Genomic DNA, 20,150 nt, shown 5'->3' with positions numbered 1-20,150 from the left:
AAATAGATATTGTTCAAAGAAAATTATCAAAATGTTTACATGTAGCAAACTAATTGGATATTAAATCATTTACAAATCTTTTGCCTCTACTCTTTCTCCTACTATTCAAGGAGCAATGAGTCTTTCTGTAAACTCTGATTTCACAATTATTGCAGAAATGGCTAGGTGTGGTGGCTCATGCCTGTAATCCCAGCTGCTTGGGAGACTGAGGTGGGAAAAACACTTGACCCAAGAGTTAAAGACCAGCTTAAGCAACATAGTTAGAACCTATCTCTCATTAAAAAAAAAAAAAAAAGAAAGAAAGAAAAATTATTGCCAAACTGCAACAAGATATTGGTTGAGCTTGGCTTTGAATATCAACAGCAAAGCCTAGAAAATGAACCACAGAGGATTGGCACCATGCCTTGGATTGCAAGAGAGAAGGAGCGATATCAACTCCCTCCTCGACCCAGTGATGGGGTGGAATGTGCCGGCCGAGGGCGGGGTCAGTGGGCGGAGGGTGGCATCTTGAGGGTTGGGGCAAAGATTAGCTGGAGCAGTTGACTCAGAGAGACGGCAGAGGATGAGGGAAACTGGTGGAGGCCAGCTGTGCCAAGAGTGTGGTGAGCCTGAGCAGGGCTGCTTGGTGCATCATAAGAGGAGCTCCCTGGTGAGTGGTCCTGGGGTGGAAAAGCTGTTGGGGGCTGGGAGAGTTCTGAAGGTGAAAAAGGAGAGCAGTGTCCTGATCCTGAGCCTGCCCTAACTCCTGCAACTTCGGGCAGGTGTGTCCCCTCCAGCTCCGTCAACCTTAAAAGGGGTGGGTGTGGGGGTGCTTAGATTAGCTGCCTCTGGGGTTTCTTCTAGATCACATCTACTCTGCGTCAACTGCAGGCCACTGGCTGTTTGGGGAGAGCCCTAAGGATGAAGGCACTCGGAAGGGGTACAGTTGGAATTGATAAAGAGGCAGGAAAGGAAGAGAAGGGTGGCTTGAGGAGGGTCCCAAGAGCCATTTCTTCCTGGTGGACCCTCAGAGATGTTTAGAGTCTTAGGGAAATCATCTAGAAAGGGAGGTGGGGTTCACCATGGAGGAGGGGAGGGAGGATGCAGGGAGGGGCGAAGGTGCTGGGACAGGGAGATGGGTGTTTGTGGGAGCAGGAGACATGGAGTGAATGAGCAACATGGAATGAGAGACTGGTTGGATTCCATCTTCCCAGCTAAGTGAGAGTTTCCAGGAAAGCACAGAGGACAGTGTGTGCGGCGAATGCTGTGGGGCAAACATTAGGAATTCAGGGCCAATGCATCAAGCATTTCCAGAAGCGCATCAAGAACACCACTCAGAATGGAGAGGGTGTGTTTACGCTGACATTCATGATCTGCCTTGCTGATTTTTCTCCTGGATCCTAGGGAATGGTTATTATTGCTCAAGCATGACGTTAAAGTTGCCGTCATGTCTCTGATTTATGAGGCACGATGTGGCCTGTTGTGGTCTGCATGGGGTAGGGAGAGGCTTCAGCAATGTGTTGTGTCTGCTTGCTGTGGGGTGGGTCCGTCCAGCACACGGCCTGTTGTACCCATTTTTGGGGACCTGCAATTCGCTTCAAATACCAGGAATCCATCCTCATGTCACTGGATACAGCTGTCCAGGTTCCTGGTGTTTTGAATAAAGAATCGAACAAAACACAGAGCAATAAAAGAATGGAGTAATGCATAGATTTATTGAAGACAATTCAGAGTGGGAGTGCGCTCGAGCAAGTGTCTCCAGAGCCTGCCTAATTAGGGTTTCTGTTGAGCTAAAGAAACTCAGCAACACCACCTGGTGCCCTTTAGAGGCCTCCAATTGGCTACAGCCCATAAAGAATTGGCCTGTGACCAATCAGAGGCTGAAGTGGCTTGTTATGCGAGTGAGGATGTGGCCTATAAACTGCACCTGCTGCTCCTGCGTCTACGAATTGGCTGCACCTGCTGAGTCCTGTTCCCCTAACTTCCTATTTTCCAGCCACACTCATGCTCTGGGAGTGCTCCTCATTTTAGGCTCATTATGACTAAAGAAGGGGAGCTGAGGACTCGTCACCGTTTCATTACAGAGAAAAGGTCATTAAAAGTATTTAATAAGCAGCCAGGCACAGTGGCTCATGCCTGTAATCCTAGCTACTCGGAAGGCTGAGGCAGGAGAATCGCTTGAACCTGGGAGGCAGAGGTTGCAGTGAGACAAGATTGTGCCATTGCACTCCAGCCTGGGCGACAAGAGCGAAACTCTGTCTCAAAAAAAAAAAAAAAAAAACGTAAGTAGTAAGCATGTGTTGAGTACTGTGGTGTTCCAGGCGCTGTTCTAAGTCCTGGGGCGCAGCAGTTTGAATGTGTCTCCTCCAAAATTCAGGTGTTGCCAATGGGATGCTGCGAGGCAGGGCTTTCAGAGGCGATTAGGTCGTGAGGGCCACTCCCTGGTGAGTGGGATTAAGACCCTTCTAGAAGAAGCTTTGCTCAGCATGTGGCTGGCTTGCCCTCCCGACCTCACCACGTGAGGACACAGCCTTCCTCCCCTCTGGAGGGTGCAGCCTCATTCGAGACTCAACCTGCTGGGGCCTTGATCTTGGACTTTCCAGCCTCCGGGACTGTGAGCATTACATTTCTGTTCTTTATAAATTACGCAGTCTGTGGTATCCTGTTAGTGCAACATAAAACAAACTCCGACTTGGGACTACAGTGGGGGGCAAGGCGGGTGAGGACCCTGGTCTCCAGGAGCTCACATGTTAGCAGATGTTAAACCCACTGCTGTACGTGCTCAAGGGCTAGTTCCTTTTGGAGCAGGAACATAGCTGAAAAGATGGGTTGATTTTTGGCACAGACTGTCATCTCCCTGGACTCTGGCCAGCTTTTCTGCTCCTCAATCCGAGATGAAGCTCCTTTCTATTTTGATCAGGCTCAGAGATTCCAGGCCTGATGCCGTTGACCTGCTTGATCTTCTGAGGTGGGAGGGCAGTGTCTGGAGGTTCCATCCCCATTTGGAATATCCCCGTCACCCAAGGCAATGGCGGCTGGTCCAGCCTGAGTCATCACTTTTCCCTGAGGAAAGGAGACGATTGCTCAGCTGCTCACACCACTTTGCTCTGGCTTCACCATACCCTTTTCAGATGTATCAGAACTCCCTTCAGAAAAATAAAAGGGTGCAGCCTGGAAGGCATTAAGCTGAGCAGCCTCCAAAGGGGGCAACTGTTAAGAGCAGGAGGCACAGGCTGGGCACGGTGGCTCACGCCTATAATCCCAGTACTTTGGGAGGCCGAGATGAGCAGATCACCTGAGGCCAGGAGTTCAAGACCAGCCTGGCCAACATAGTGAAACCCTGTCTTTACTAAAAATACAAAAAAAAAAAAAAATTTTAGCCAGATGCAGTGGCATATGCCTGGAGTCCCAGCTACTCAAAAGGCTGAGGCTGGAGAAGCGCCTGAACCTGGGAGGTGGAAGTTGCAGTGAGCCAAGATCATGCCACTGCACTCCAACCTGAGCAACAGAGCAAGACTATCCCTCCCCTCCCCCCCAAAAATGGGCAGAAGATGGTGTGTCTTTGTGCACCCAGGCTGCCGTCACAAAGTGCCATAGACCAGGAGGCCCATAAACAACAGAAAGGAAGTCCAAGATCAAGGCGCTGGCAGATTGTGTCTGTGATGACCTGCTTCCTTAATGGTAGGTGGCATCTCACTGTGTCCTCTTCTCACTGTTAGCCCCTTTTATGAGGGCAATAACGCCACTCAGGAGGGCTCCACCCTCATGACCACACCACCTCCCAAAGCCCCGCTTCCTGAGACTAAACACTGGGAGTGAGGATTTCAGCAGATGAATTTGGGGCCACAAGCATTCAGCCCATCACATAGGGGGAGGCGGGGCAGGGCCTTCTGGCTTGGAGGTCACCTTCCCAGCTTGTAAACAGAGGCCTTGGAGACTGGCTGGCAGTGAGCCCACCCAGGGGCACCTATTTGGAATCTCAGGTGATGGGTGTATTTCCTTATCTCACAGGACCGCAGCCGTCCATCCAGCTGGGACTTGGATGCTGGAGGAGGCTTGAGCTAAGTCAGGGTCCCCTGGACTCATGTTTTCCTCTGACAACACTGAAGTGTCCCTGCTCCTCGGCAGCCCACACCTTCCTGCCCCTACCACCAAGGCAGCTGCCCTCTGGAGCTCAATCCAGGGACCGAGGTTGTTCCCAGGCCTGGAAGACTCTTCCTGGAGTGTGGTGGCTGGAAATGTCCCAGCCTGGGGCTGGAGGAGGCTTTTCCAGCAGCCCACAGAGGCTGAGGCCCCTGGCAATGTGGCGCTGCCGTGTGCCCCGGCCCCCGGGGCGTCAGGCCTGCCAAGGCAGGCTGCTGTGGTGCGGTACTGGCGAGACAGAGCATTTGCTACGGTCTCTCGGGCAACTGCTTTGTATTCAGTGGGTATTTTCCTTGGCCTGTCACCAAAACACAGCTTGCCTTGCGGTGGAGGAAAACCAATCAAACAATGCTCAGGAACAAGGGGGCAGCTGTGGGGGAGAAGCTAGGGACAAAATCCCAGGGCAAAGACCATGGGCTGAGTGAGAGCCCCCTGTCTGTGCCCCTGGCACTGCCTCCATGTCCTGCCCAGAGCCAGACACTAGCCCTCATGCCTCAAGTCCTGCCATAGAGCCTCCTCCACCAGGAAGCCTGCCTTGTTGTGCTCCATCTCCTAATTAATACTGTCCCCACAGGATGGGATGTGAGCTTCACACCAACGAGTGGGATTTGTCGTTTTGATTGGAGTTTGTGTTTGTTAAGGTGGTGCGACCCAGTTTTAAAGCAGTCTGCTCCAGAGGTGTGGGGATGAATGTTTCCTGAGCTCAGGACACCTTTTGGTTGTTTTAGGGTTCTAAAAAAATTCTTTTTTATTTTTTTGAAAATGAGTCTGTTGCCCAGGCTGGAGTACAGTGGCTCGGTCTCAGCTCACTGCAACTTCTGCCTCCTGGGTTCAAGCAATTCTCCTGCCTCAGCCTCCTGAGTAGCTGGGATTACAGGCAGGCACCACTATGCCTGGCTCGTTTTTGTATTTTTAGTAAAGACGGAATTTCACCATTTTGGCCAGGCTGGTCTTGAACTCCTGACCTCAGGTGATCCACCCACCTTGGCCTCCCAAAGTGCTGGGATTACAGGTGTGAGCTACCACAACTGGCTAATGTATCTATAGCATTTTTAGGCTCGCAGCAAAATGGAGAGGAAGGTACAGAGAGTTCCCATAGACTCCCTGCACCCCCTGTATCCTCCCCGCCTAGAGTGGTGTATTTGTTATAACTGACGAGCATCTGTTGACCCACCATCATCACCCAAGCCCAGTTGACCCTAGGGCTCACTCTTGATGTATGCTGTGCATTCTGTGGGTTTGGACAAAGGTGTGATTACATGGATCTAACACTACAGTATCATACAGAGTACTTTCACAGTCCTAAAAGTCCTGTGTTCGTTCCTCTGTCCCCACTAAGTCCTGGAAGCCACTGGTGTTTTTCCTGTCTCCATAGCTTTGCCTTTTCCAGAATATCATAGAGTTGGAACCATACAGAAGGCAGCCTTTTCAGACTGGCTTCTTTCACTTAGTAACCTGCATTAAGTTTCCCCCATGTTTTTTCATGACTTGACAGTTCATTTTTTTTAGTATTGAATAATATCCCATCATCTGGGCTGAACACGGTGGCTCACATCTGTAATCCCAGCACTTTGGGAGACAGAGGCGGGCAGATCTTTTGAGGTCAGGAGTTCAAGACTAGCTTGGCCAACATGGTGAAACCCCGTCTTTACTGAAAATACAAAAATTGGCTAGGTGTGGTGGCAGGCACCTGTGATCCCAGCTACTTGGGAGGCTGAGGCAGGAGAATTGCTTGAACTTGTGCTGGGAGGCAGAGGTTGCAGTGAGCCAAGACCATGCCATTGCATTCCAGCCTAGGCAACAAGAATGAAACTCCGTCTCAAAAACAGATTCCATTGTCTCGACGTACCACAGTGTATTTATCCATTCATTGATGAAGGGCACCTGAGTTCCTTCCAAGTTTGGGCAACTATGAGTAAAGCTGCTGCAAACATTTGTGTGCAGGTTTCTGTGTGGACCTAAATTTTCAACTCCTTTGGGTAAATATCAAGGAGCACAAGATTGATCATATGGTGAGAGTAAGTTTAGTGTTTTTTGTTTTTTTTTTAAGATGTCATCCAGACAGGAGTACATTGGCTCTTCACAGGTGCAATCATTGCACACTACAGCCTCAAACTCCTGGACTCAAGCGATCCTCCTGCCTTAGTCTCCTGAGTAGCTTAGACTACAGGCATGCACCACTCCACCCTAATTTTGCAAGAAACTGCCAAACTCTCTCCCAAAGCATCTGCACTATTTTGTGTGCGCAGCTCAATGAGTGAGAGCCCTGTTCCTCCATAGCCTCCCCAGCATCTGGTGTGGACAGTGTTCAGGGTTGTGGCTACTCTACTAGGTGTGCAGTGGTGTCTCCTGGCTTAGGTTGCATTTCCCTGATCACCTAGGACATTGCCATCTTTCCATCAGCTTGTTTGCCAAGGGTACCTGTTCCCCACACAATGACAGTGTCCCACTAGGCAGTTGCTGGAATGTGACACTGGCCTTGTTCTCGGGCCCCTGAAGTTAAAGCATGGGCTTCTTGAGGGCAGAGATTTTCTTCCCTGTCTGCTCCTGCTGCCTGGGTTGATGCCTTTCCCTAAAGACTCCAGACACAGCCTGGGGAGTAAGAACCAAGTCCACTGTGTGATCATGGATGCTGCTTAACCTCTCTAAGCCTTGTGCTTTTCACTTGTGAATGGGTTGAACAAGAGGACCGGCTTCATGGAGCCATTTTGAGTCACAAATGCGCATTAGCAGCATAGAGCTTGGCATATGGAAAATATTTAGAGAAGGTTAGTTAATGGTGACAATGATTATTCAGTGTGCTTTTGGAGGAATGACCAGGTCCTGTTAGTCTATAGAAGAGCTGACCTCGGGCAGGACAGTCAGCACCATTCTTTGGTACCAAGAAACCTGAAGCCTGGTAACTAGAGTGCTTCTTGTGTTGTTTTACTACAGTTTTTTTTTTCCCCCAAAGTACATGGCTGGGAGTCTTTGGATGATGGGTAGAAAAGGTTAAAACCAACCAACCATGGTGGCAGCCAAGCAAACTTAAACCCCCAAAGCCAGAATTTGGTTGGAAAAATACACAGTTTCAATGTAAAAATTAAATTTAGAGACGAAAAAAATTACCTAATTTGGGGACTTTACCCAGGAAATCGAGCTCAAATAGCGGCAGTGGGGTCAGCTGGTTAATAGAAGGCTGGTTCCTGCACGGCTCTCTCACTTTCTCCACACTAGCCAAGGCCAGCCCGGCCTGGCGCCTTTCCTCACAGCATTAACACAGACAGCTAATGAGATGTTGGAACAGGCCCAGAGAAAAACCTTGTTCTGAGCACTTCCTTTCCACTTCACCGGCACAAACATCTATTCTGGGTTTGGGCTATTCTCCAAGTTGGGTTACATGATGATAAACAACAGGTTATTTTGGCGAGTAAAATTTTAGCTGGGTACTTCGAAAAACACAAAAATAATATTTGAAGAAACCATTAAGTGGAAAAGTAAGAGGCGTAAAGAATTGTCGGTGATTCTAAAAGTGTTTTCCATTGAGCTTCTTGTTTATTTCTTGATGTTGTGGAAAGACTGGCTTGGCCACACTTTTCATGAGTTATCTGTGTTTCCTATGGACTTGGGCTCTTTCTTTTATAGACTATCAATTATTTATGTTATTTGAAGGATAAAAGTGGGACGTTCAAGAAATCAATAATTAGCTGGCTTGAATTTGCTGAGAAATTCAGAACAATGTTCACAGTGAAAATTTACAAAGTAAATCAACAGAATATGAAGAAGTAATTTAACCCGGAATGGCAAAATGAAAGGACGGTTCCCATGTAACCTCATAAATTTCCTGCCTGATGCATCTCAAGACTCTGATTTCTAATAAAATTCTCATGAGAACATAGTATTGCTCCATAAAAACTCCCGAACTCTCCCCATGAGGATGGGCTGGTTTATAAGGGTGCATGGGTTCAAGACTGTGGTTTATTTATTAAAAATTTCTCAGTAAATATATCATGGTCCACTGCAGAGTGCCCCTCAATTGTGGGGAGGCCATGTATCATTTCTGCCGTCCCCAAGTATGAAGAAAAACAAGAAGAAGCATGCCAGGAACTCTCTGGACCAGAAAAAAAAAGTGGGAACCTTTTATTTTTCTTAAGAAAATTCTAAGACTTTCTGTTTACCTTTGACCCAAAGAGACCTCGTGGGAGTTTCACATTTGCTTCATGAAAATCTGAGCATGCTTGCCAAAATGGTTGACAGGCAGTCCTGCAAGGGCGAAGGAGGCTTGGCTTGGTTCCTGCCCCTGTTGTGGGTCAAGCCCCTTCCGGGGAGCATAGGGCAGAGCAAGGCTACTGGGTGGGGGCTGTGAGTACTTTTGAGGGATCTCAAACGTCTCAGAGGAAAGATGTATACTTACACGTGGTCAGGAAGATAATAAACTCGTGGTCACTCACCTTTCCCCACACGCCTGCACGCCTGCTACCTGGAAAAATGACATAAACTCACGTTGTGCTTTTTTTTTTTGAGACAGAGTTTTGCTCTTGTTGCCCAGGCTGGAGTGCAGTGGCACGATCTCGGCTCACTGCAATCTCCTCCTCCCGGATTCAAGCGACTCTCCTGCTTCGCCTCCCAAGCAGCTGGGATTACAGGCATGTACCATCACGCTTGGCTAATTTTGTATTTTTAGTAGAGATGGGATTTCTCCATGGTGCTTAGGCTGGTCTCGAACTGCTGACCTCAGGTGATCCACCCACCTTGGCCTCCCAAAGTGCTGGGATTACAGGTGTGAGTCACCATGCCCAGCCACATTGTGCTTTTAATCTGGGTCAGATACTGCTAAACACTTTGTGGGTCTCTCCTGACTCAATCCTGCACACAAGCCTATGGCACGGGCCATTGTTACCACCTTCATCTTAGAGAAGGGGAAACTTCACCCAGGAAAGTTACGAAAGTTGCTGACGTCACACACCTGGTCAGGGACAGAACAGGTCGATTTCACCTTCGTGATGATGTGCATCAGAAGATTAGATCGGAGACACAATGCCAAGGAGGGTGGCTGGAACACCTGGGAGCCTTTCTCATGTCACCCTGCTTAGCCAGGGTCCTCTTCAGACAAACCCACAGGATTGGAGTGAACACATGCAGAGCACCCACGGGCTAGAGCTGTGCTGGTGGGTTCGTGGGTGGGCCTCATGGACCCTTGCAGCAGTCCGTGGGAAGCAGATGCTGGGCTATTGTGCAGTTATCTTCCACTGGGCTCAAGGGCTGGACCTCATATTTCTAGCACTAGGTATGACCTTGGTGCATATAGTGTCATTGGGTAAGAATAGGCTTTGGTCTATGGCTGAGACAGCATAATTAACAATTTAAAAAATAGATTATTTATTTATTTTGAGACAGAGTTTTGTTCTTGTTGCCTAGGCTGGAGTGCAATGGCACTATCTCAGCTCATTGCAGCCTCTGCCTGCCGGGTTCAAGTGATTCTCCTGCCTCAGCCTACTGAGTAGCTGGGATTGCAGGCACCCACCACCATGCCCGGCTAACTTTTGTATTTTTGGTAGAGATGGGGTTTCACCATGTTGGCCAGGCTGATCCTGAACTCTTGATCTCAGGTAATCCACTACCTTGGCCTCCCAAAGTGCCAGGGTTAGAGGTGTGAGCCACTGCACCCGGCTAAAAACAGATTTTAATTTTTAAAGAAGTTACAGGTTTGAGGAAGGTACAGGGATCTCTCATATCTCCAGAGCCACCCCTGTTATCACCAGCGTGGTGCATTTGTTTTTATGTTTTTTTGAGATGGAGTCTTGCTCTGTCACCCAGGCTGGAGTGCAGTGGGCGATCTCAGCTCAGTGCAACCTCTGCCTCCTGGGTTCAAGCGATTCTCCTGTCTCAGCCTCCCAAGTAGCTGGGATTATAGTTGCCTGCCATCATGCCTGGCAAATTTTTGTGTTTTTAGTAGAGACAGGGTTTCACCATGTTGGCCAGGCTGGACTCAAACTCTTGACCTCAGGTAATCTGCCCGCCTCAGCCTCCCAAAGTGCTGGGATTACAGGCATGAGCCACCGTGCCCAGCCCAGAGTGGTGCATCTGTTACAGTCCATAGACCTACGCAGATACATCACCATCACCCAGAGTCTATTGTTTCCATTACGGCTCACCCCCGGGTTGGCATTCTATGGGTTTGACACAGATACCATGCCATCTATCCGCAGTTACAGTGCCAGATGGGCTGTCACTGCCCTAAGAATCCTCTGTGCTCCAACTGTCCACCCCTCCCTCATCCGGAACCCCTGCAGCCACAGCCCTTTTCCCTGTCTCCATAGCTCTGCCTTTTCTAGAATGTCGTAAGCTGGAATCGCAGAATATGCAGCCTTTTTAGACTGGCTTTTTTCACTTAGTAACGTGCGTTTAAATTCCCTCCTTGTCTTTTCATGGCTTGAGGGCTCATTTCAGAGTTGAGTAATGTCCCTGTATCTGAGAGGGGCACCTCACAGAAATGAGAAGCACTTGCAGATCCACAGAATTTAGAGCCGAACATGGCAGCCCTTGTGGCCCGTTCCAGAACTCACTGTCCCTGAAGAGATGCAGAAGGTGACCTTATTTTCCTTAAGACAACAGAAACCAGAGGCTGACGTGTCCGACCCCACAATGACCATCTGCCCGTGGATGAACAAGCAGAGAGCCCTGGACGCTTCGTCGCTGCTGACTTCACCTTTAACGGCACCTGCTGTTGCAAGTGAAAAGCTGTCGTATTCCTTTTAATGGAAATTTGGTAACTGCATCTGAACACCTAATTATCTTCATAAACCCCGACACACAGCGCTCCGACCGGGACAGGCTGGCAACTTGCTGGGAAAATGCACAGTGTCCCGCACTGCTAAGCTTTTCACAGTCCCCTTCATCTGGTCCTCCCGGGCATTTCTGTGTTTGAAAGCAAGGGATTGAAAATCAGGCCTCCAAGCTTGTGCTAGAAAGGACAAGAGCAGGGGCCTAGGTGCGCGAGAGAGGGCGCCAGTGCCACCTGGTGGGCGCGCCGGGGAGCCCAGGCTCCAGCCCGGGAGCAGCTCTAAGTACGGGTCAGTCCCCATCACTCCACAGGGCTGGGAATTAGATTCCCAGTCGCTCCTACAGCCAAGCCTGAATGTGAAAAAAGCTGAACCCCGTCACATAGCTTGTTTCACTAGCTCACCGCAGAATGGCTTTATTATGAGAGTCAACAGGATGTCAGTGTGATGACGGTCTCCACTAAGAATGGCCTTTTGCAACTTAGAATTATGGCTCAATATTACCATGAATTAAACGAGAGAAGGCAGCAGTGGAACATTTATTTCAAGCCTAAGTCAAAACTAAGCCAGAGTAAGCTTTCCGCTGACAGTCACTGAAAATAAATGACTGAAAATCCTGAACGTTTTTAATAACCTTACGAAATTCACCTTGGGCTTTTGTCCACCTAACTCCATTATTCAGGTTTGCCACATGACTCCCCAACTGCTGGAGCAAAAAAAAAAAAAAAAAATATATATATATATATATATATGTGTGTGTGTGTGTGTGTGTGTGTGTGTGTGTGTGTGTATTGACCTCAAAATTCCTAAGACATTTGAGAAAGGGAGGTTGGGTGTGATAATCTAACTGGAACTGTATCATTCATTCTGCAATGGCTGTTATTTAAAACAAACAAACAGGCCACCCACGGTGGCTCACACCTGTAATCCCAGCACTTTGGAAGGCCGAGGCAGGCAGATCACTTGAGGTCAGGAGTTCGAGACCAGCCTGGCCAACATGGTGAAACTCTGTCTGTACTAAAAATGCAAAAATTAGTTGGGCATGGTGGCAGGCACCTGTAGTCTCAGCTACTTAGGAGGCTGAGGCAGGAGAACCACTTGAACCTGGGAGGCAGAGGTTGCAGTGAGCCAAGATCATGGCACCGCACTCCAGCCTGGGTGACAGAGTGAGACTCCATCTACAAAAACAACCAACCAAATGAACAAACCTAACAACTGAGATTGATCCCTTTTTCTTCACTGTTCTTAGAAGTTCTAGGAGTAAGAGGGGAAGACAGGGATCTCACAGTTTTCTGTTTGGAAAGGAGCTGTGTTGGTTGCTTCGTAAGCGCTATTTCATCATTGGTCTAACAGTGATTACCCTGTGAACCTTTAAAGCCTGAGAAACACCTGTGCCTTGATCCCCCGGGATTCCATGGATGAGGGTTCTGCCCTTGTGAAGTCTCCAAGGTCACCAGATGAAAGCAAGATCTCTAGAGATGATTATGGCTTTGGCATAATTACTGCAAAACTGTCGGCAAAAGCGAGCTCGACCCTCCCCGAGGTGCAGCGTGTGTTTGCCTTTGGGGTGAACCAGGTGAGGCAGTATCGGGGAGGTAGGACAGGGGTACAGGTGCCGCCCTTCTTCCCTGGCCCCAGTCAACAGCGAACCCCTGACTACCCAGGATGACTCCATCTTCTCAGGAGGGACCTGGGAGACTCAGCTTGAGAAACCACAAAAGCCAAAAGGAGGCTCCTACCACAGGGGCGAGACAGCTCGCATCCACTGCCTTTGTTGATATGCATGGGAATTCCATGACCTGGCCAGACCAATGAACAATATCTGTATTTTACAGAAAACTGAGTCTCAGAAAGATTAGGTCATTTATCTTTTGACACGGAATTAGCTGGAAAAAAGAGCCTGGAAGAGAACCCAGGTCTCACATCCCACTTCACTTTTCTCAATTCTTTGTTTTGCCCTCAGAGGCACAGTGAGCCAAAAAAGTTCATTTCTTCAGACTTAGCTAGACTTTAGGGATAAGAAAAGAAGAAGAAGAAGAAAGAGCAAATCTCCCTTCTTTTGTCTCAATGCTCTATCTTTTAAAGTAACTTAAAGACAAAATATCACTTTGAATCCAACACTTTAGGGTCTGAGTGATATCCTTAATTGGTCTTGGTTGTTTTTTTTTGTTTGTTCGTGTTCTCTTATTTCAGTTTAAAGGACACACTAAGAACAAAAATCCATATTGTTTATTCCGTTCCCAATGTCATCTTCCCACTTTCCCTTCCCAGCCTTGCCGATTTGTGAACAAATCAGAAAAATCCCCATTGGGTTGAAAACCTGTCCATGGTTTACTCCAGCTGGAAAGAATTGTGTTCCACCAAGACTCAGACCCCATTTATAATGGAAACCCTGACGGGCAATGTTGTAATTATGGTCGTGCCATAATGAATGTATCTGTGCGGTCAAAGTAGTGGATTTTTCCATGGTATTTTTCCATGGAAGATTTCCTCCCTGAGAGATGTTAACTGAAAATCTGGATGAGAGCTTTGACTTTAGAGCAGGATCCCTCCTGGCATTGCTGTAGTCTGAAGTTAACTATTATATTCACTTTGCTAGTCATGATTAGCAAGGGGGATATTAGTCAAATTGATATTTTGCAGGATTGATGGCAGTTGGGGAGTTGCAGTGTGGTGGTGTAGCAGCTAACTTCAGTAAACTTGTAGTGTCTTTCTGATTTTTTTAAACCAGGAAGTATCATCTTTTTTTTTTTTTTTTTCTGACATGATGACTGATATTCAAGTAGAAAGGCTGAATAGGGCTAACTGGTATTAGGATGACTAACCATCCCAATTGGCCTGGGACTATCCAGTTTGGCCACTAAAATCTCATATGCCAGGAAATCCCTCAGTCCTGGGGAAGGCAGGAGAGTTGGCCATCCCAGGTAATATGGAAGAGAACCAAATTTAGGAGGTGAGCCAAGTATTAGGTTGGTGCAAAAGTCACTGTGGTTTTTGTCATTATCACAGTCTGTGTTAAAGAGAGCAAGCCGACTTGAGTTTGCAAGTAAAATTTTTTCTTGGTGTTCCAAAAAACCTACTTGGTGTCAGCAGCATTTAGCTGAGAGCTGACTCAGGAAAGGGCTCAGAAGGAATGTGAAGATCCCATGCTTGGTATGGCAGAATGTCATATGAAAAAACAGACAAGCTGTTGTTCTGCCCAACCAGTTCATGGGTTGACCCATCCTCTGGGCATTCAGAGGCATGAACAGAATGAGACATGTCACGGGTATCAGGCCCTCCCTGGAGGCCACTGCTGAGGCTTTGGCTCCTCCAGGCCCTCCCTAACAAGCCCTTGACTGTTCTTCAAAAACCCCTTCCCTATGCTGGAAAGGAAAGGGCATAGAAGAGAAGGAATGTGGGGGCCGATTTGCAGAGCTCAGGCTTCCCCTCCAGGCCCCACACCCCATCCACTGGAGGGGCCTTGCCTTCTGGATCTTCTCCTTTTACGAAGCTCTCAGGTTGCACCTGCTGCCTTTCCAAGTACTGTGAAAACGTCTGACTTTTAGGAATTGTGGGACTGAGTGAGGTTGAAAGAAAGGAAAGAATACAGAATCAGAACTAAGGCAAGAATAGGGCAACAGCCAGAAACACTGGTCGATGAGCTCCACAGCTCTGCAGAGTGGCAGGGGGATGTGTCTATAATTTCAAAACGTAACTCAGAGATTTCTACAAACAGACTCTTCAGGATGTGAATGTTGAGTCTATTTGTGGATTAATAAATCCTGAACCTTTAGGGCAGGTCTGGGATCCATTTCTGGATCTGGGCCTTTGGTGTGTGTGAGCCCTTCCTGCTGCTGTAGCATTTGTTGCTGTGAGTTCCAGGGGCATGAGATGGAGGAAAAGGGTAGGCGTGGAGCTGCTGACCTGCTGTGACAGAACCTTCTCCCATGTCACCCACCTCCACAGAAGGAGGGTGCTTCCTATATCATGGAAGCTGGGCTTGTTGAAGTCATGAATGAGGCAGGATGGCAGAGTACTGTGGCTTTACACTCGCCCTTCGGGGAACTTCCCACCCCTGCCTCCAGCCTGGCCACTGCCCTGAAGCCTGGGATGTGAGCAGAGGTGACTGGAGAGACAGCCCCCTTAGATGCCAGGCAGACCCCAGTAGAAAATGCATGCTTCTGTTTTATGCCCGTGAGCTTTTATGCTGTTTAATATGCTGTTGATGCTGTTATTAGATCCACCGCACCTGACCTTCCTGCGGGCCTGTGAGGATCACTCGGCTGTCTGCCCTGGACAGATAGGTCCCAGTTGTGTGACCTTGGGCTTCTGTGATAGACATGGCTGTTTCCAGTTTCGGGACGTCAGTGTGTGCTGTGGACACATGCAGCTGGTCTAGGTGAGGTCCTCTCTGTGCTAAGGACGGGATGGGCTGTGCGCTGTGGACACATGCAGCTGGTCTATGTGGGGTCCTCTCTGTGCTAAGGATGGGATGGGCTGTGTGCTGTGGACACATGCAGCTGGTCTAGGTGAGGTCTTCTCTGCAATAAGGACGGGATGGGCTGTGCGCTGTGGACACATGCAGCTGGTCTATGTGGGGTCTGCTCTGCACTAAGGACGGGATGGGCTGTGCGCTGTGGACACATGCAGCTGGTCTATGTGAGGTCTTCTCTGCACTAAGGATGGGATGGGCTGTGCGCTGTGGACACATGCAGCTGATCTAGGTGAGGTCCTCTCTGCACTAAGGATGGGATGGGCTGTGCGCTGTGGACACATGCAGCTGGTCTATGTGAGGTCCGCTCTGTGCTAAGGACGGGATGGGCTGAAATACAAACTCAGGTCCAGACATAGCTGGAGGATGAGGGACCCGCCGCTGGGACTCGGGAAAAGCTACTGTTTTGGTTGTGATCCAATAGATAATATTTAGCCTAACAAACGTCTACAAAGCCACCAATATTCTGACAAGGAAAAGAGCAGTCCCCGACATCTGGGACCTGGTCTGATGCTTACAGGCTGGCCCTGGTGTTCTCCTGTTGGCTATAAAACCTCTCACAGGACACCAGCCTCAGAGGCGGCCAGGGGAGACTGTGACACAGCAAGACCAAAGGTCCCCATGCAACCACAAAACACCAAGCTCCCCCTTTCCCGCTAAATGGGTGACGGCTGCTGCTCTACCCCTTGCAGCTTTATGCTTGCTCGAGTCTCTCCCTACAGATGCAACTGACTGCAATACCCAGTCACAGCATTGCCACCCGCCCCGAGTGGGTCCTGCTTCCCTGCCCCTCCCAGATTCACCCAGCAAAGCCCAAATCCTCTAAGTCCTTTCCAACCTCCTTTATCTCCAAGCTTTGTTCCCGCCCTCCATTCAATGTGAGACACCATCTGTGATTTCAGCCCATCCAGCAAGAAGGGAGCAAACACCCATTCCTCTTGCACGCTCCTTCTCTCTGATTCCTCCACTTTAAAGCGTTCTTTGTGGCTAGGTATTTCCATCATTTCTTTAAGCTTTCCTTTGTAGCTGATTAAGGAAGTCCAATCATAAACCATCAAAGAGAAAGGCACACAGAGGGCTGGATGCTATTTTGGGGATGGGTGGTTTTGTTTTGTTTTGTTTGTTTGTTGAGACAGGGCCTCATTCTGTCACACAAGCTGGAGTGCAGTGGCACAAGCATGGCTCACTGCAGCCTCAACCTCCAGGGCTTAAGCAATCCTCTTGCCTCAGCCTCTTGAGTAGCTGGGACTACAGGCAGGTGGGCACCATGGCTGGCTACTTTTTTGTATTCTTTTTTTTTTTTTGTAGAGTCGGGTTCTTGCCATGTTGCCCAGGCTGGTCTCCAACTCCTGACTAAGCTCTAGCAATCTGCCCACCTCAGCCTCTGGAGACTGAAGGGCCCCACAGTCTCCCATGGCGTGCAAGCTTCTTTGCTGAGAAGAGTCATAAACCCAACTGGTTCAGTTACAGGGGGCTCCTGGTGGTCTCCGTCTGAAGGGCATTAGCACAGATGTCTCCAGATGTCATAGTCATATGCCAGGGGCCCAGCCACACAGATCCAGATGGGGGCTAGTGAGGTGCAATGCACCGCCCAGTCCCTTCTCCCCAAGACAGCACTGAGCATTCAGTCCTGAGAGCTGGTGACAAGGAGAAGGCCCTTCTATCCCCACTGAGGTCCTCTGTGTCCTCCCATGGGCAGAGGCATGAGATCTCCTGGGGCGAAGCGTCATGGATACCCAAGGCTGGTTATTTTGTATAACTGTAAAACCTGACCCGTAGAGGCTCCTTGAGGGCAGGGAGCTGATGTGCTCATCTTCAGGTCTCTCCCAATGCACTGGTTTTCATACTCTACTTCCTCCTTTCTTAAGAATAGAAAATGGGCTGGGCACAGTGGCTCACATCTGTAATTCCAGCACATTGGGAGGCTGGGGAGGGTGGATCACCTGAAGTCAGGAGTTCGAGACCAGCCTGGCCAACATGGTGAAATGCCATCTCTACTAAAATAAATAAATAAATAAAGAGCCAGGTATGGTGGCGGGTGCCTGTCTTCCCAGCTACTCAGGAGGATAAGGCAGGAGAATCACTTGAACCCAGGAGGTGGAAGTTTTAGTGAGCCCAGATCCTGCCACTGTACTCCATCCTGGGCGACAAGAGCAAAACTCCATCTGAAAAAAAAATAATAATAATCGAAAACATCCTGGAACAGACCTGAAAGTCTCCACCTCCTGTGCCTCCTCCTCACTGCCATGCCCAGCCATTAAAGCCCAGGTCAGGGCCTGGAAAGTCACTTTCAGCTGCATCTTCTAGTCCTTGCGGTTCCTTCTTAGTCATTTCACTAAGGGGCTGTTCTGGCTTTATGCAGTCGTCCCCAGGGACAGCCTTGCCCACCTTTGGGTAACTCTGTCTTAAAGATTCTTTCTGGAACCCTAAGGAGTTTCTTCATGCCTCATAAGAAACTGCAGGAAGAAAATAGATTCTCTCCTGTCCGGAACAGCGCTGGGTCCCTGAAGGTGACAATCATGTCCTTCTTGTTAAGCCAGCCTGGTGAGGGTTCCTACAGCCGTCTCGGAGCGGGGTCCATAAAGCTCTCACCTGCTTCTCCCACTGATGCCACAGGCGCCTGGCACAGCTCTTCTGTGTGGCTCTGTGATCCTAATGACTAGCATTCGGTAGGTGCTCAGCAAGCATTTTTGAATTAAGTGTCCATTTATTAGTCTTCTCTAATAAATATAACGTATATTTTCTGATCCTTTTCACCACCGGGCAATACGCTTTTTGGAGGCATGAAGTGAAGAGGCCATTTGAGAAGCCCATGTTGGTCCATGGGGCCTCGAACAGCAAGTGCATGCCTTGATTTCTGTATTCTCAGTGGCTGTCACATTCAACTAGTATTCCTTAAACGAATGAATGAATGAAGAGGACTTCCAGCTTTCCAGGCTATTCAAGGGCTAGGACGTCTGAAAAGAATGGAGCAAATTCCCCATATCCCACACTTACTTTTCCCCCGTAAGACAAATGCTGTTGAACCAGAATATGCACTGAAGCTGAAATTTATGTGTCCAGCCCCGCTCTTTAGTTAATTCATGCTGTTGAATGCCCCAACGCCTCCTTTTGCTGGACTCTCTGTTGGGCCTTAAAGTTAGCCCAGAGTGAGGACTGCAACCCTTAATTAGCCTTCAGGGAAGCAGGGTTTCACGTTTAGGAAGAGGTCACCACAGGGCAAAGGGCAGTGGAGTACAACCCAGGGGCAGAGGCAGGTTGGGGAGGGCCCAGGAAGATGCCAAGAGGTGACGCTTGAGTGGAATCTTGGAGGACAAATGGGGAGGGCCGGTGAGGATTCACGGAAGAGGACCCTGCTCTCACATGGCTGGGTGGGAGACTGCGTGGAGGAGGGACTGAGATGCTGGAATAGCACAGTGAATATAACTATGAATGATTTTGTTCTGTTAACAAACTCCCTTTTTTTTTTTTTGAGACAGAGTCTCACTCTGTCGCCTGGGCTGGAGTGCAGTGGTGTGATCTCAGCTCACTGCAACCTCCACCTCCCGGTTCAAGTGATTCTTGTGCCTCAGCCTCTCGAGAAGCTGGGATTACAGGTGTGTGCCACCACACCGTGCTAATTTTTGTATTTTTAGTAGCGATGGGGGTCTCACTACATTGCCCAGGCTGGTGTTGAACTTTAGCCTCAAGTGATCTTTTCACCTCAGCTTCTCAAAGTGTTGGGATTATGGGTTTGCCTATGTGTGACCCAAACTCTCATTATCTTCATGTTGTATCAAAGGTTTGTGGCCACTTGTCTGCTATCCCCAATTGGCTTATGTGGCTGTCCAGGAGGATGCTGATGGTCTGACAGCTTATTGCAGAAAGCGTCTGCACATGCCCTTAGTACTTGTCAGCCTGAGCTAAGTGATTCTACTCTGTTTTTAGGGCTCTAATATTGTCCCCTAGTCCAGAGTGTTTGCAGAGGATAAAAACTACCCATCCTGGGTGGGCATAGTGGCTCACTTCTGTAATCCCAGTACTTTGGGAGGCTGAGGTGGCAGATTGCTTGAGCTTAGTCAGGAGTTGGAGACCAGCCTGGGCAACATGGCAAGAACCTGACTCTACAAAAAAAAAAAAAGAATACAAAAAAGTAACCAGGCATGGTGCCCACCTGCCTGTAGTCCCAGCTACTCAAGAGGCTGAGGCAAGAGGATTGCTTCAGCCCTGGAGGTTGAGGCTGCAGTGAGCCATGCTTGTGCCACTGCGTTCCAGCCTGGGTGACAGAGTGAGGCCCTGTCTCAAGAAACAAACAAATTAAACGAAACAAAACAAAACCACCCATCCCCAAATAGCATCCAGCCCTCTGTGTGCCTTTCTCTTTGATGGTTTATGATTGGACTTCCTTAGTCAGCTACAAAGGAAAGCTTAAAGAAATGATGGAAATACCTAGCCACAAAGAACGCTTTAAAGTGGAGGAATCAGAGAGAAGGAGCGTGCAAGAGGAATGGGTGTTTGCTCCCTTCTTGCTGGATGGGCTGAAATCACAGATGGTGTCTCACATTGAATGGAGGGCGGGATCAAAGCTTGGAGATAAAGGAGATGGGGTGTAACAGCAGCAGTGGGAGCTGGAAGAGAACTGCTGGCCAGCCAGCCTGCAACAAGAGGAGCTGCACATTTCACAGAAAAAATATCATGCGTGCTGCTGGCCAGCAGGATGCTGATGGTCTGAGAGCGTGTCGCAGAAAATGTCACACTAGCCCTCAGCGTGACTAAGGCTGAGCTAAGGGATTTTACTCTTCCTTTTTAAGGGA

The 20,150-nt window shown here is 48.9% G+C and overlaps 1 long non-coding RNA gene across 1 annotated transcript in view; it reads left to right on the top strand.

The window, feature by feature from the left end:
* Window positions 1-562: 562 nt before the first annotated feature.
* LOC105720726 (uncharacterized) overlaps window positions 563-20,150 on the top strand; it is a 30,368-nt gene continuing 10,780 nt past the window's right edge. The window contains exon 1 of the long non-coding RNA XR_001108211.2: window positions 563-649. This is a non-coding gene — a long non-coding RNA (uncharacterized LOC105720726). The remainder of the gene's footprint in view (window positions 650-20,150) is intronic.

Source organism: Aotus nancymaae, unplaced genomic scaffold (assembly GCF_030222135.1).
Source record: "Aotus nancymaae isolate 86718 unplaced genomic scaffold, 86718_ANA_hifiasm-v0.15.2.pri h1tg000090l, whole genome shotgun sequence".
NCBI classification, from domain to species: domain Eukaryota; kingdom Metazoa; phylum Chordata; class Mammalia; order Primates; family Aotidae; genus Aotus; species Aotus nancymaae.
Note: the sequence above shows the minus strand (reverse complement) of the source record. Positions and strands in the feature narration are given on the sequence as shown.